The sequence below is a fragment of the Petaurus breviceps genome, unplaced genomic scaffold, assembly GCF_028583685.1.
Source record: "Petaurus breviceps papuanus isolate PSGF00001 unplaced genomic scaffold, PetGlider_PUasm1.0 101, whole genome shotgun sequence".
Classification (NCBI taxonomy): Eukaryota; Metazoa; Chordata; class Mammalia; order Diprotodontia; family Petauridae; genus Petaurus; species Petaurus breviceps.
The window spans coordinates 3599584-3612742 of NW_027185575.1; the positions used below are offsets into that span (position 1 = coordinate 3599584).

The 13159-nt window shown below is 40.8% G+C and overlaps 1 protein-coding gene across 1 annotated transcript in view; it reads left to right on the forward strand.

Annotated features, from left to right (window-relative positions):
* LOC138157907 (transmembrane protein 132C-like) overlaps window positions 1–13159 on the forward strand; it is a 612402-nt gene that overhangs the window by 238119 nt on the left and 361124 nt on the right. The window lies entirely within an intron of this gene.

Genomic DNA, 13159 nt, shown 5'->3' on the forward strand with positions numbered 1-13159 from the left:
AGATAGATAGATAGATAGATAGATAGATAGATAGATAGATAGATAGATAGATATAGATATAGATAGATATATGGATGGATGGATAGATAGATAGATACATAGATAGACAGACAAACATAGATAGACAGACAGACAGACAGACAAATATGGAGGAGAGAGAGGGAAAGAGAGAGTGAGAGAGAGAGGTTTCCTGTAGAAAGTAGGATTTTAGTTGGAACTTAAAGAAAGCCAGGGAAGTTAGTAGTCAGAGCAGAGACAGGTGAGTGTTAATGTACAAAGACAAGAAAACAAGCCTATCAAATTTTTTCTCCCACCAGAAAAGGGTTTGCCCTACATAATTGCTAGCTTTTTCATTTTCAATTTGGCATAAATATGCCATATCAAAAAAGAGACCACAAGAGAAATTCTGCCATTCACGCTCACCGTCAGGGTGGGGAGATCCTTAAAACACAATCAAGTTTTCTTTAACTGTGAATTTGGAACTAATTCAGAAATAGGAGAAACTCATTTTCTCACCCTCTGCCTAAAATTCATTTCTCCGTTGAAATTTTATAAGGGAGAAATTATTTTCTTTTTTCCTTCAGCTTGTCATTTTCAAAGTATTCTCCAATAAAGAGAAGTAGGGCCCATTTTCTTCTTACTCACAATACATGGAGGAATGGTGTCCCACTTTAATCTTCTCTCTTCCATTTCTACACAACACAATACACTTGGGTTGCCTGGCAGCCTTCTGTTAAATATTCAAGAATAATTTCACTATTACAGAGAAACAGCTAACCATAAAATCACCTTCCATTAATGCCCAACCATCAAGGGGTTAGAGGCCTGCTTCCTTTGTTTCTCATTCTTTGACCTCTTTTGAACTCCCCCAAATCCTAGTTTGGTCTACAATTAGATGGTAATGGCAATTACGCATAACCTCCTCTTTGGGAAATCAGAAACTCTTAGGAAGAAGGAAATGGCAGGCAGGATGCCTCATAGTACAGGATCTAGGGTGTTGGATTGGAGAGTTGGATCTACCTTTAAATCCCATCTCAAACACTTTCTAGCTTTGTGATGCATGTGAATTTACCTCCCTAGATCTCACTTTAGTCATCTGTAAAATGAGAGAGTTGGACCCCAAAGGCAACTTCAATCTTGACTTTTATAAGGAAGCACCCCCATTTCGTAATGCCTAACACTTACATAGCACTTTTCAGGTTTCCAGCACTAAACACAATACCTGGTACACAATAGATGCTTAATAAAATGCCTTTTGACTGTCTTTCAAAGCTCTTTACATATATTAACTCATGTGATCCTGTCATGTTATTTCATGGGTTTCTCACAGCTCTCAAGAGACAGATATTAGTTTGTTCCGGATTTTTGTATATATAGAAATTTAGGCAGAGGTTGAGTGTTTTGCCCCTTGGTCACACAGCTACCATCTGAGACAAGATTTGAGTTTAGGGCTTCCTGACTTCTAGACCAGGGCTCTGCATACTAGTGCAGGGGTGGGGAACCTTCAGCCTCAAGGCCACATGTACCCTTCTAGGTCCTCAAGTGTGGCCCTTTGACTGAGTCCAAGTTTTACAGAACAAATCCTTTTATTAAGGGGATTTGTTTGAGAAATTTGGATTCAAAGCGTCACACTTGAGGAGCTAGAGGGCTACCCCTGCACTAGGGAAAGCTGCCTCACCTAGATTTCCCAAACCCACAAATTAATTTTTAAACTTCTTTTCTTTAAGAAAACAAATTCACCCAGAACTTCATATTTGGAAAGGCCACCTAGCCTGGTCCAAGTGACAGCCTATGCCAGGGTCTCCAACAGTCATCACACCTTCCTTGAAGACTTAGTATGAGGGGAAAAGGGAAACCTAATATTTCCCCAGTGATAGCCTTAATTGCTAGAAAGTCTTACACTGAACCTAAAACTGCCCCTCTCTGAACTTTCATTCATTACTTCTAGTTCTGCCCTCTGGGGCCAAGCAGAAATCCATTCTTTTCAGGCTCTGTAAGTTCTCTGGTACTGAGAGCCATCGGGTCTTGAGTAAAGTCATCCATTGGTGCTATTTGATTGAGGCTCAAATGGGGGATTTATTTAAGCCAGGAGTGGGGAACCTTCAGCCTCAAGGCCACATGTGACCCTTAGATCCCCAAGTGTAGCCCTTGAATCCAAACTTCACAGAACAAATCCCTTTAGTAAAAGGAGTTGTTCTGTAAAACTTGACTCTTTCAAAGGGCGGCACCTAAGAACCTAAAAGGACACATGTGACCTCGAGGCCGCAGGTTCCCCAACCCAACTGAAGCCAATATGATAGTTGCTAACTGACTTAGCTGTCCTTTGTTGGATACTTTTATGGCTAAGGGCTAACCTGCTTAAGTGGCTTGCTGGTTTTCTTGATGGTGAAGAAATATGTGGTGCTTTTCCTTACATACTTTAATTGGGACATTACCTGCTGGTTTATTACAGGCACAGACTATCTCCAATTGTTTCCCAAGCCTTAAAGCTCCCACCTTAACTTGTACTTAATTATGAATGTCCAGGACAAAGAAACATATAGACATATTTTTTAGGGCAGATAGGTGACATGGTAGCTTAGAGCTCCTAACCTGAAGTCGGGAAGCCCTGAGTTCAAATCTGGCCTCAGAAACTTACTACCTGTGTGACCCTGGGTAAGTCACTTAGCTTTGTTCTCCTCATTTGCCCTATCTGTAAAATGAATTGGGGAAGGAAATGGAATTTTGTAGCATCATAATAACCTCCCTTAACTGAGGGCCTCTGAAGTAGTCTTTTTCCTTAGAATATTCATCTCAGATGCTGGCCCTGAATTGTCTCCAGGCAATCCATTGAAATCAAGTCCAATTAAGGTGTTTTCTAAAGTATGACTATATATAATCCACTTAGTCTGGTCTTTGTGATAAGTATACCTTAATATCTTAATAAAATTTTTTAAAAAGATGAAGGGCCTTTTCAGAGGAAAGAGAACTAGAATTCCAATTAGTTTCAATTTCACTAGTTATTAATGAGCATGTACTATGGCTTTACAATGGCGTTGGTCACAGGATGAAAAGGCAAGGCAAACATGAGAGTCACTTATGTCTCTTAGATAGGAGCAAGGCAGAAGGTGGAGTCTAACAGCTCAGAAGAATTTTTGCAGTTGAAAGAAGCCAGGTGGTAAAGAGGGAGAGTTGAAAAGACAGTAACAATAAGAGAGGAAATTGGAAAGGGCTACTTTTTCTCAGCTCAGTGCATGCTAAAGAATCCAGTGGATTGATTGACTTGGTTTCTGGGGAAGCCTGTTTCAGGGTTCTGAGGAGTCCTCCAAAGTCTTTCTTTTCAAAACCTCTTTGGGGCAGCCAGTGAATAGACTACCGGCCCTGGAGTCAAGAGGACCTGAGTTCAAATCCAGCCTCAGATACTTGACACTTACTTACCTAGTTGTGTGACCTTAGATAAGTCACTTAACCCCAATTGCCTTGTCTTTCCCCCTCAAAATAAAATTTGCTGGCATTCTTCACTTAGCTAAGAATGGACACTGTATGCATAGATAACACCAACTTCCATATGTGGTAGAGTAGGTTTGCTGATGATAACATGATGTTGAGGAATGGACATCACAGAGTGCTGGACTGGGAGTTAGGAAGGCCCAAGTTCAAATCCTCCTTCAGATACTTATGGACTGTATGACTTTGGACAAGTCACTGGACCTCTCTGGGCCTTCATGTCCTCATCTGTTAAACTGTTAAGCAATTCACAAAGCTGTGGTGAAGACAAGATGAGATAATATGTGTAGAGTGCTTTGCAAACATTAAAGTGCTATCTAAAATATTAGCTATCATTATTATTGTAAAATGTGTTATTTATAATATGTACTTTATAATATTAAATCTTATTAGAGGGCAGCTAGGTGGTATAGTGGATACAGGTAGGAGTCCCGAAATTCAAATCTGGCCTCAGACACTTACTAGGTGGGTGACCCTGGACAAGTCACTGAACCCTGTTTACTTTAGTTTCCTCATCTGTCAGATGAGCTGGAGAAGAAAATGGCAAACAGCTCCAGTATCCCTGCCAAGAAAACCCCAAATGGGGTCACAGAGTGTCAGAACCTACTGAAACTACTCAACAACAGCATAGTATTATTATGGTTAAGTAATAGTATTCTCAGGGTCAAAAGAATGAAGTTTGAGTCAGCCAATAATATTGGACACATCACTCCACTTGTCTGAGTGACCTTGTCTTCCAAAGAGGGATACAAGTTCTCACATGGTGTTGCCATGATGATTAGCTATAAATAATGGTAGTTTTCCCAGTGCCCCAATTTCCTTATTTGTAAAACAAGAGGGTTGGAAGACAAGACCTCTGAGGTCCCCAAGGGGGCAGCTAAACGGCAGGGGTTCTAAGGCTAAATTTAAACTCAGAGGTACCTGAGTTCTAATCTTCACTCAGATACTTTCTAGTTGCATGACCTCAGCAAGTCACTCCACTTAAGCCTGCCTCAGTTTCCCCATCTGTATAAAGGGGATAAGAATAACACCTGTCTTTCAGGGTTGTGAGGATCCAATAAGATAATAATTGTAAAGGGTTTAGCACAGCACCTTGCACATGATAAGTGCTATTTAGATGCTAAATATCATCATCATCATCTTCATTTTCATCTCACCCTCAGCTTCTTCATCTCTAATCAAGAAGTATTTATTAAGTGTTTACTATATACTAGGCACTATGCTAAGACTGAGGCTAAAAATAAAAGCAAAAAATAAAATAAAATTCTCCCTGCCCTTGAGGAATTCATGTTCTGATGGACAAGAAAACGTGCAATCAACCATGCATATACAAGAGAGATTACAGAGTAGGTGGATTTTTTTTTTAATACGTAAAATGAAAGTGCTAGGTTCAGCAGCTCTTATACTCCGAAATCTGTGACTCATGCCCTTCTCACTCTCTATCTAGGATTCCCTCTCTAATAAGTAGGATCCTAAAACTGCTACGTAACTGCAAAGCCTCACAGAAATGTAAGCCGTCACTGAAATTCTTAGGGATGCATCATGCTTCTGTTTCAATGCTTGGAATTCACAAATCCTGTGGGAGTTTGTAGATGAAAATATTCCATTTCACAACTGGAAGAAAGAAAGGGCCTGCCTACCCTTCAGAGCCACCACATGCCAGGTCCCCATGACACCCTAGGGTCCCATATCCTGAGCCTTCTATTGTGGCCCTGCTCAGCACTGATTGTCAAGAGAAAATGGCTTAGGGAAGGGGACAGCTCCCAGGTCAGCTGCAAACCCCAAATATTAACAAGAAGCCAGCTGCACACGAGCAGGAGCTGATGAAGCGGCAGAATGGGCCTTCTTTTGTTAAACACAACATTTGCAGCAGAGATGGAGAACATTAGTCTGGACCCATCCCCTTCTAGCAGAAAGGGCTTTCGTTTTGTTTCCTGGCATCGATGAAATATTGAAGTAACGTCTGGATGCTTTTCCAACTTGGGGCTGCACATGTTATTAGCATCCTGGAGCCTGGGCTTTTTTCTTTCCCCTGTCTGTTTTGAGACTGCTTAGAGGTAGGATTTGCCTGCTGTCAGCTCAGCTCCTCTGACCTTTCTGAAAATCCATGACTGTGCAAGGATGTTTAAGGACAAGGGGAGACACTGCCCATTATTCTTTCCTTAGTCTTGGAATCCTTACATGATTCAAATCCCCTCCCCAATTAAATCTCTGTTCATCAGTCCCATTAAATACAATAGCAAATGATGATGTCCTATAGAGTCTGACTTTAACTAGGAGAAAAAGCAGCAATTTTAAAAAATCTGCCTCCCATCAGACATAAGCTGGCTGATGAAAATGATTCTTGAAAGAAGCCGGGAGGACACTTCAGTGCCATTATTCAGTAAGCTGTTGGTTCCTTAGCTGATGGCTAAGTGTCTTGCAAGGCCATGGGTCTTCATGAAAACCAAGTCTTGCAAGGAAAGGACTTTGGTTTTCATTAACACACAAGAGTTGTAAACAGAGTAGAGAGATTTACTCTGTGGTCCCCAGCAGAAAAAAGAGCACCCGATCAGGACTGCTTGTAAGGGCAACTGTAGGTTGTGGACCTTTGGAACAACTGTAGAGAAAGTTGTTCTTCCTATGTTGTAACATTGAAGTCTGATTTCTCAGGCCCCACTTTATAGCCATATCTTCCAGTAGTTTGCCATTTCTTTCTCCAGAAGATAAGGAAACTGAGCCAAAGAAGGTTAATTGACTTGCCCAAGGTCACACAGGTAGTGTCTGAGGCCAGATTTGAACTCAGGAAGACCAGTCTTCCTGATTCCAGGCCCAGCACTCTAGCCACTGCACCACCAAGCTGCCCCTTCTAGCATGGTGGAAAGACAACCAACCCAGAAGGCAAAAGACCTGGGTACTAGTCTCTTCTCTGCCACTAAACCCCTGGAATAGTCACCATCACTTCCTGAGCCTTGTTTTCTTCATCAGTGAAATGAAAATTTAAAAAAAAGCAAAACTGGAGACTGGACTGAATATTTTCCAAGGCCTAGCTCTTGAAGGCCAAGATCTAAGGCTTTGTTGGACCTGCTCCTGGGCCATTGGTCCTTGAATAGTTTCTGAACTTGCATAGCCTCCAGACTTTAAGGGTATTTCAAAATTCCCCATCCCACATATCTGGTTACATATAGACTGTCCCAGGAGGCATGAAGGTAGGGTTTTATCCCTCATCATCACCTGTCCAGTATGAATCGCTTGTTCTGAGGAATTGGTCAGAGAATGAATGATACAGTTTCTATGCATATAATAGATCCCTAATAAATGTATGATTATTTTTTTTATCAAATGCCTTATTAACTTCTACTTTACATCATTCATTTCTGCAAGATTTTGAGTTACAAATTACCCCCCACCATTTTCCCCCTACCCATCACCCCAAAGTAGCAATCCCACTGGATATTGCCTCCTCTAATCTGCTCTCTCCTATATCTTCTCCCATACCCACTCTGACTTTCCAGTAGTGCATGGTGGATCTCTATGCCCCAGTACCTGCATATCTTATTTCCCAGTAACATGTAAAATAATATTAATATATATACATATATATGCACACACACACACATATATATTTAAAACATTTGATTTTAAAACTTTGAATTCCAGATTCTTTCCTTTCCTCCCTCCTCACCCACCCTTACTGGGAAGGTAAGCAATTTAATATAGGTTGTACATGTGTAACTAAACAAACCACTTCCATAGTGGATATATTCTGAAAGACTGACTATATTTCCCTCCATCCTATCCCACCCCCCACTTGTTTTATTCTCTACTTTGACCCTGTCCCTTTTCAAATGTGTGTGCTTCTAACTACTCTCCCCCCCAACCTTCCCTCCCCTCCCTCATCACCCTTCTCATCCTTTTCCCCCCTACTCTCCTGTAGGGTGAGATACCCTATTTAGTGTGTATGTCATTCCCTCCCTAAGCCAAATTCAATGAGAATAAGGTTGACCCATTTCCTTTTGCCTTCTTGTTCTTCCCCTCCATTGTAACCATTTTCCCTTGCCTCTTCTATATGAAATAGATTACCTCATTCTGTTTCTCCCCATCTCCTCTCACTATATTACTCTCTCACCTCTTAATTTCACCTTTTAAGTATCATTCCTTCCTATTAAATTGGTCCTGTGTCCTCTGTCTATGTATACCTGTACACATATATACACACACTCACATATGTATTCATATGCCCATATACCCTCCTATATAGACATATATATGTATGTATACACACATACATATATGTGTCTGTGTGTGTGCGTGTGTGTGTATTTCTATTCCCTTTAATTATTCTCATACTGAGAAAAGTTTCATAAGTTACAATTATCATTTTTCCATGTAGGAGTATAAATAGTTCATCTTTGATAAGTTCCTTATGATTTATTTTCCCTGTTTACCTTCTCATGCTTTTTTTGCTTCTTGTATCTGAATGTCAAATTTTTCATTCAACTCTGGTTTTTTTCATCAAGAATGCTTGAAAGTCCTCTATTCCACTGAATGACCATATTTTTCCCTGAAACATGATACTCAGTTTTTCTGGGCAGGTGATTCTTGGTTTTAATCCCAGCTCCTTTGACCTCTGGAATATCATATTCCAAGCCCTTTGATCCCTCAGTGCAGAAGCTGCCAGATCCTGTGTTATCCTGATTGTGTTTCCGTAATATTCAAATTGTTTCTTTCTGGCTGCTTGTAATATTTTCTCCTTTATCTGGGAATTCTGGAACCTGGCTATAATATTCTTAAGAGTGTTCCTTTTGGGATCTTTTTTCAGGAGGTGATTCGTGGATTCTTTCAATCTCTATTTTGCCCTCTAAAACATGAGGGCAATTTTCCTTGAGAATTTCTTGAAGGATGATTTCTAGGTTCTCTTTTTGATCATGGCTTTCAGGCAGTCCAATAATTTTTTAAATTATCTCTCCTGAATCTATTTTCCAGGTCAGTGGTTTTCCCAGTGAGATATTTCACATTGCCTTCCATTTTTTCATTTGTCTGGATCTGTTTAATAGTATCTTGATTTCTCATAAAGTCACTAGCTTCCATTTGCTCCAGTCTAATTCTGAAGGAATGATTCTCTTCAATGAGCTTTTGAGATTCTTTTTCCATCAGGCAAATTTGACTTTTTAAGGCATTCGTATCCTCATTGCCTTTTTCAGCCTCTTTTGCCATCTGAGTTAGTCTATTTTTTAAGGTGTTATTTTCTTCAGTCAGGTTGTTGAATCTTATTTCATAATTTCTTGCATTGCTATCATTTCTCTTCCCAATTTTCCTCCACTTTTCTTATTCGTTTTTTTTAAATCCTTCTTAAGGTCCTCTAAGGACTGTAACCAGCTCGTATTTTTCTTGGAAGCTTTTGGTGCAGGAGTTCTGACTTTGTTGTCTTCCTCCTGTTCCATGCTTTGATCCTTTTTGTACCCAAAATAAGAGTGTAAAGTTGGATTGTTCTGCTTGCTTTGCTTCCTTTGCCCACTCATGTTGGCACTCAATTATGTGACTTTTGAGCTTTTTGGCACAGTAGAACTCTGCTACCAGAGAGGGAAGCTTTGTCCCAATTGCTGGGGTTATCTCAGATGCCAAGGTATTAGTTGGATGCCCTCTCTGAAGCCTCCACACGCTCTGGCAAGCTCACACACCCCAGGACCTCCACCCTAGACCACAATCCAGATTCAAGCAGGTTAAAGCAAGAGTGTTTACCCCTCAGACTGGTTGCTTGGTCTCCCTACAGTCTGCAGGCCAGGAGCTGAAGCAGCCACATGGTGGCAGCTACATGGCCGGCACCTCAGCAGTTTCTCCCTCCAAGGGATAAAGGCTCGACCACTCTTTCAAACTACCTGATCCCAAAGTCCACACTGCACTGACTTCTCACTTGTCCTTAGCATCTATGTGTTGATAATTCTGAAAAATGCCACAGCTGCTTGTGATATGAAGTCCCTCCAGCCAGCAGCTGTCAGTCAGGCCACCTGGAGTCTAAACCTCTGGCTCCTGTGGGGCTGGGTTCGGCTCCCAGAATGCTGAGCTGGCTGCTTCCTGCCAGCCTGCCAGGCTGTCCTCAGTGGGAGGTTAGCTTCTCTGTTTCATTATGTGGGTTCTGTAGCTCCAAAGTTTGTTCAAAGTCACCTTTTATGTGAATTGGAGGAGGTGGGAGCCAGAGCTCCGTGGAAGTCCTGTTTCTACTCCACTATCTTGATTCTGTGCCCCTGCCCCCAGATGTATCTATGATTATTTTTTTAAGCATTCATTAATTACCTACTGTATTCTAGGTATTGTACTACGTGTTGAGAATACAGAGGCCAAAATAAGGATGGTCCCTTCTCTCAAAGAACTTTCATTCTACTGAATTGGATTGAATCTGTGACACCAGTTCAGGGGTCTAAAAGGAGAGATAGGTTTGAAGATCAAGGGTTGGAAGGGATTTTGGAACTTAAACCATCCACTGATACAAATGAGGACACTGAGGTCCAAGAGGTTGTGACCTAACTAAGGTCATTTGAATAGTAAATGGCAGAACCACTATTTGAACCCAGGACAACTGACTCCAAATTCTGTGTGCTTTCTACTATATTATGGTGCCTCAGTTTTAAACCACTACCAAGTTGGGAAATGTTTAATACCTGGTTCCCTGGAGAAAAACCATGTGAACTCTTTTTTGATCCATTTCTCTTTTTTTCCTTTTTCTTTTTTTTAAAGCAATCAGGGTTAAGTAACTTGCTCAAGGTTACACGGCCAGGTGTTTCTGTGTGGGTGCTAAGTGTCTGAGCCTGGATTCAATCCCAGGTCATCCCAACTCTGGGGCTGGTGCTCTTACTCGCTGTGCTACCTGGACGCCCCTTGATCCATTTCTTGAAGGCATAATGTGCAACAAAGGAAGGCTTAGAAATAATCAGATGCCTTTCTTCCCTTCCTTTCCAGGCTCAGATAATATTTGATTTATCAATATCCTTTCACCTCCCTGTAATGCAGCTACTGCAATTAATTCTGTGATGGAACACTAATGTTCTTAAGTAAAGACATTAACAAGCCACTGAATTCATTACCCAGCCACTGAATTCACAAGGAATGCTGACAGTTGAAAATGGGGGGAAGAGGAGTAGAAGAGGAAGGGTAGGAGGAGAAGAAGAAGAGGAAGAGGAAAAGAGGTGAGAGAGAAAGAGGAGGAGGAGAAGAGGAGGAAAGATAGAAAAGGATAAAGAAGAGAAGGAAGAGGAGGAAAGGTAGAAAAAGAGGAAGAGGAGGAGAAGGAAAGGGAAAAGAAAGAGGAGAGATGGATGGAAGAGGAGGAGAAGTGGAAAAGGAAGAAGAGGAGAAAGAAGAGAGACTAAACGGAGGAGAATAGGAAAAGGAGAGGTAGAAAAAAGAGAAGGAGGAAGAGGATAGTAAAGGAGGAGGTGGGGGAGGAAGAGAATGGTTAACGAGGAGTTAAGGAAGATTTCGTTTTTTTTTTTTATGGTGTAATGGATCAGGGGTTTTATATTCGACTGTATTCCTTCAAACCCACCAAAAGTACTCATCCAAGATCACCTGTATCTATGTCTGGAAGAAGCTTTACAAAAGATATAAAAAGTCATTCACCTGGCCTTGATACTTGTATACCTTAATTCTGGAAATATCCTTTGTGAAGCAGGTGACAGCCCTGTTGCTATGGCAACCACTGCTTTTTCTTTTTTTTTTTCTCCTCAGTTAAGTTTAGGTGTTAGGGGGTAAAGAAATACACAACTTTTCTTTTCTGTCTCCAAATTGCAGCAATTTTATGTAACTGCTGATTTAAGCAATCAGTCCAAGGGTGTGGCTTTTAAAGCCATACCGTACAGAGAGAAATTGAGCGAGGCGAATGTATTTTTCTGTGATGAGCATGGGTTCTTTTTTGATGTCTTTTTCTGTCCGGGATTATACAATCGTATCCTTTATCCTTCCCTCAGACATTTTACTGAGCAATTTATGAACAATTAATCACCCCCCTCTATTTTCTTAACAATATGGACCTCAAGTCCCTAATATCCATCCCATGGTGTGCACAAGCATCCCTAAAGGAAATCAGAACAGCAATTTGGGAAAGTTCTACATTAGGGAGATCGATATATCAGAGAAGATCTCACCTATGATTGATATGAACCATACCTCTTCTCCTGCAACCCAGTTACCTTAACTGGATGACATACTGTGTGTCTTTCTGCTTTTGTTTTTTGGACGTCTTGTGAAATATTTATTCCTGGTGTCCAATATTTAGAAACTGGTGAGAGTAAGGGGATAGCTGGCTATTCTTCTGACAAGCTGAAAGGCCTCAGCGGAGCAAGAATAAACTTTGCTAATTGTTTAAATGGTGCTTAAAGGATCCCCTGGGTATCTTAACACTGGTGGCTCCATTGGTCTGTCATCAAACACTTCATCAATTCCCCATTCTGGAAACATGAAAGAAGAGACTCCTAAACACCAGAGGATTGCGATCATTGAGTCATAATGAATACTAGATGATTAATCTCTTTCACCTTCAAAACCTCAGACTTTTTGGTTGTACTTTATTTCCTGTAGTTTATTTGGAGCTCATTCTCCTAAGAGAGTCTTTGTGGAAAAGCAAGTTACAGTGGACAGCAGCAAGAGAATGCGGCGTGTTGATACAAAATGGATAATAGAAGAATTGACTTGAATCTTAGTGAAAAATTATTTGAACTTCCCAGATGCACAGACAACTCTATTTCTAGGGAAATTTAGGCATGTTTCTTAGATTAGGAATGTTAGTACTGGCATTTCCACAGAAACCAGACTTCCATTGCTCTTGACCTAGTGGCAATAAATCCTTATTTACCTTGAGAAAACTCTTTTATCATTCAATATCCAGACCTAAGGCTGTTTACATCTAGTAACAAATCAATCATCTATTAAGTACATATGTGGGTCCAGATCTAAGAGGTTCTGATTAATCAATCTTCTATTTAGCACAAATGATGTGCCAGACATGGTGCCAAGTGTTTGAAGATACAAAAAAGGCTAAAACAGCCACTGCCCTCAAGGAGCTTACATTCTAATGCATGAAGCTATATTAAAGGAAGGATATGTTTTTAAATGGAAACAACTGTCATATGGAGTTGGGAACTACAGATGGATAGGAAAAGTATGTCTGTGTTATGATGGTGCCCATAGGAAACAGATGATCCAGGGTTCTAGAAGATAGAATGATATCCTATACCTTGGACATTCCATCATTTCTAGACAATGACACTTTCTTCCACCCACTGAAGAGAATACACTATCTCCCTGCCATCTTATTTAGACTTAAATTTATGATCTCTTGAATGGGAGTACTACCTACCTCCATTAGGGCATAGGGCCAAGCTCCATGCCTTTCTCAGACTCCACATGTCCAACACAGATCTCCTTATCTTCTTTCCTAAGTTCATTCTTCCTCCAAATTTCCCTATTTCTGTTGATGGTAACACCATTATTTCAGTCTACCTGGTTTGTGACCTAAGTGCAATGTGCTTGGCCTGGAATCAAGGTGTGTTGAATCTTTTCAACATGACCTATTTTTCATCACCCTATTTTGAAATTTTCTTGGTAAAGATGCTGGCGTAGTTTCCATTTCCTTTTCCAGCCCATTTGACAGATGAGGAAACTGAGGCAGGCAGGGTGAAGTGACTTGGCCAAGGTCACA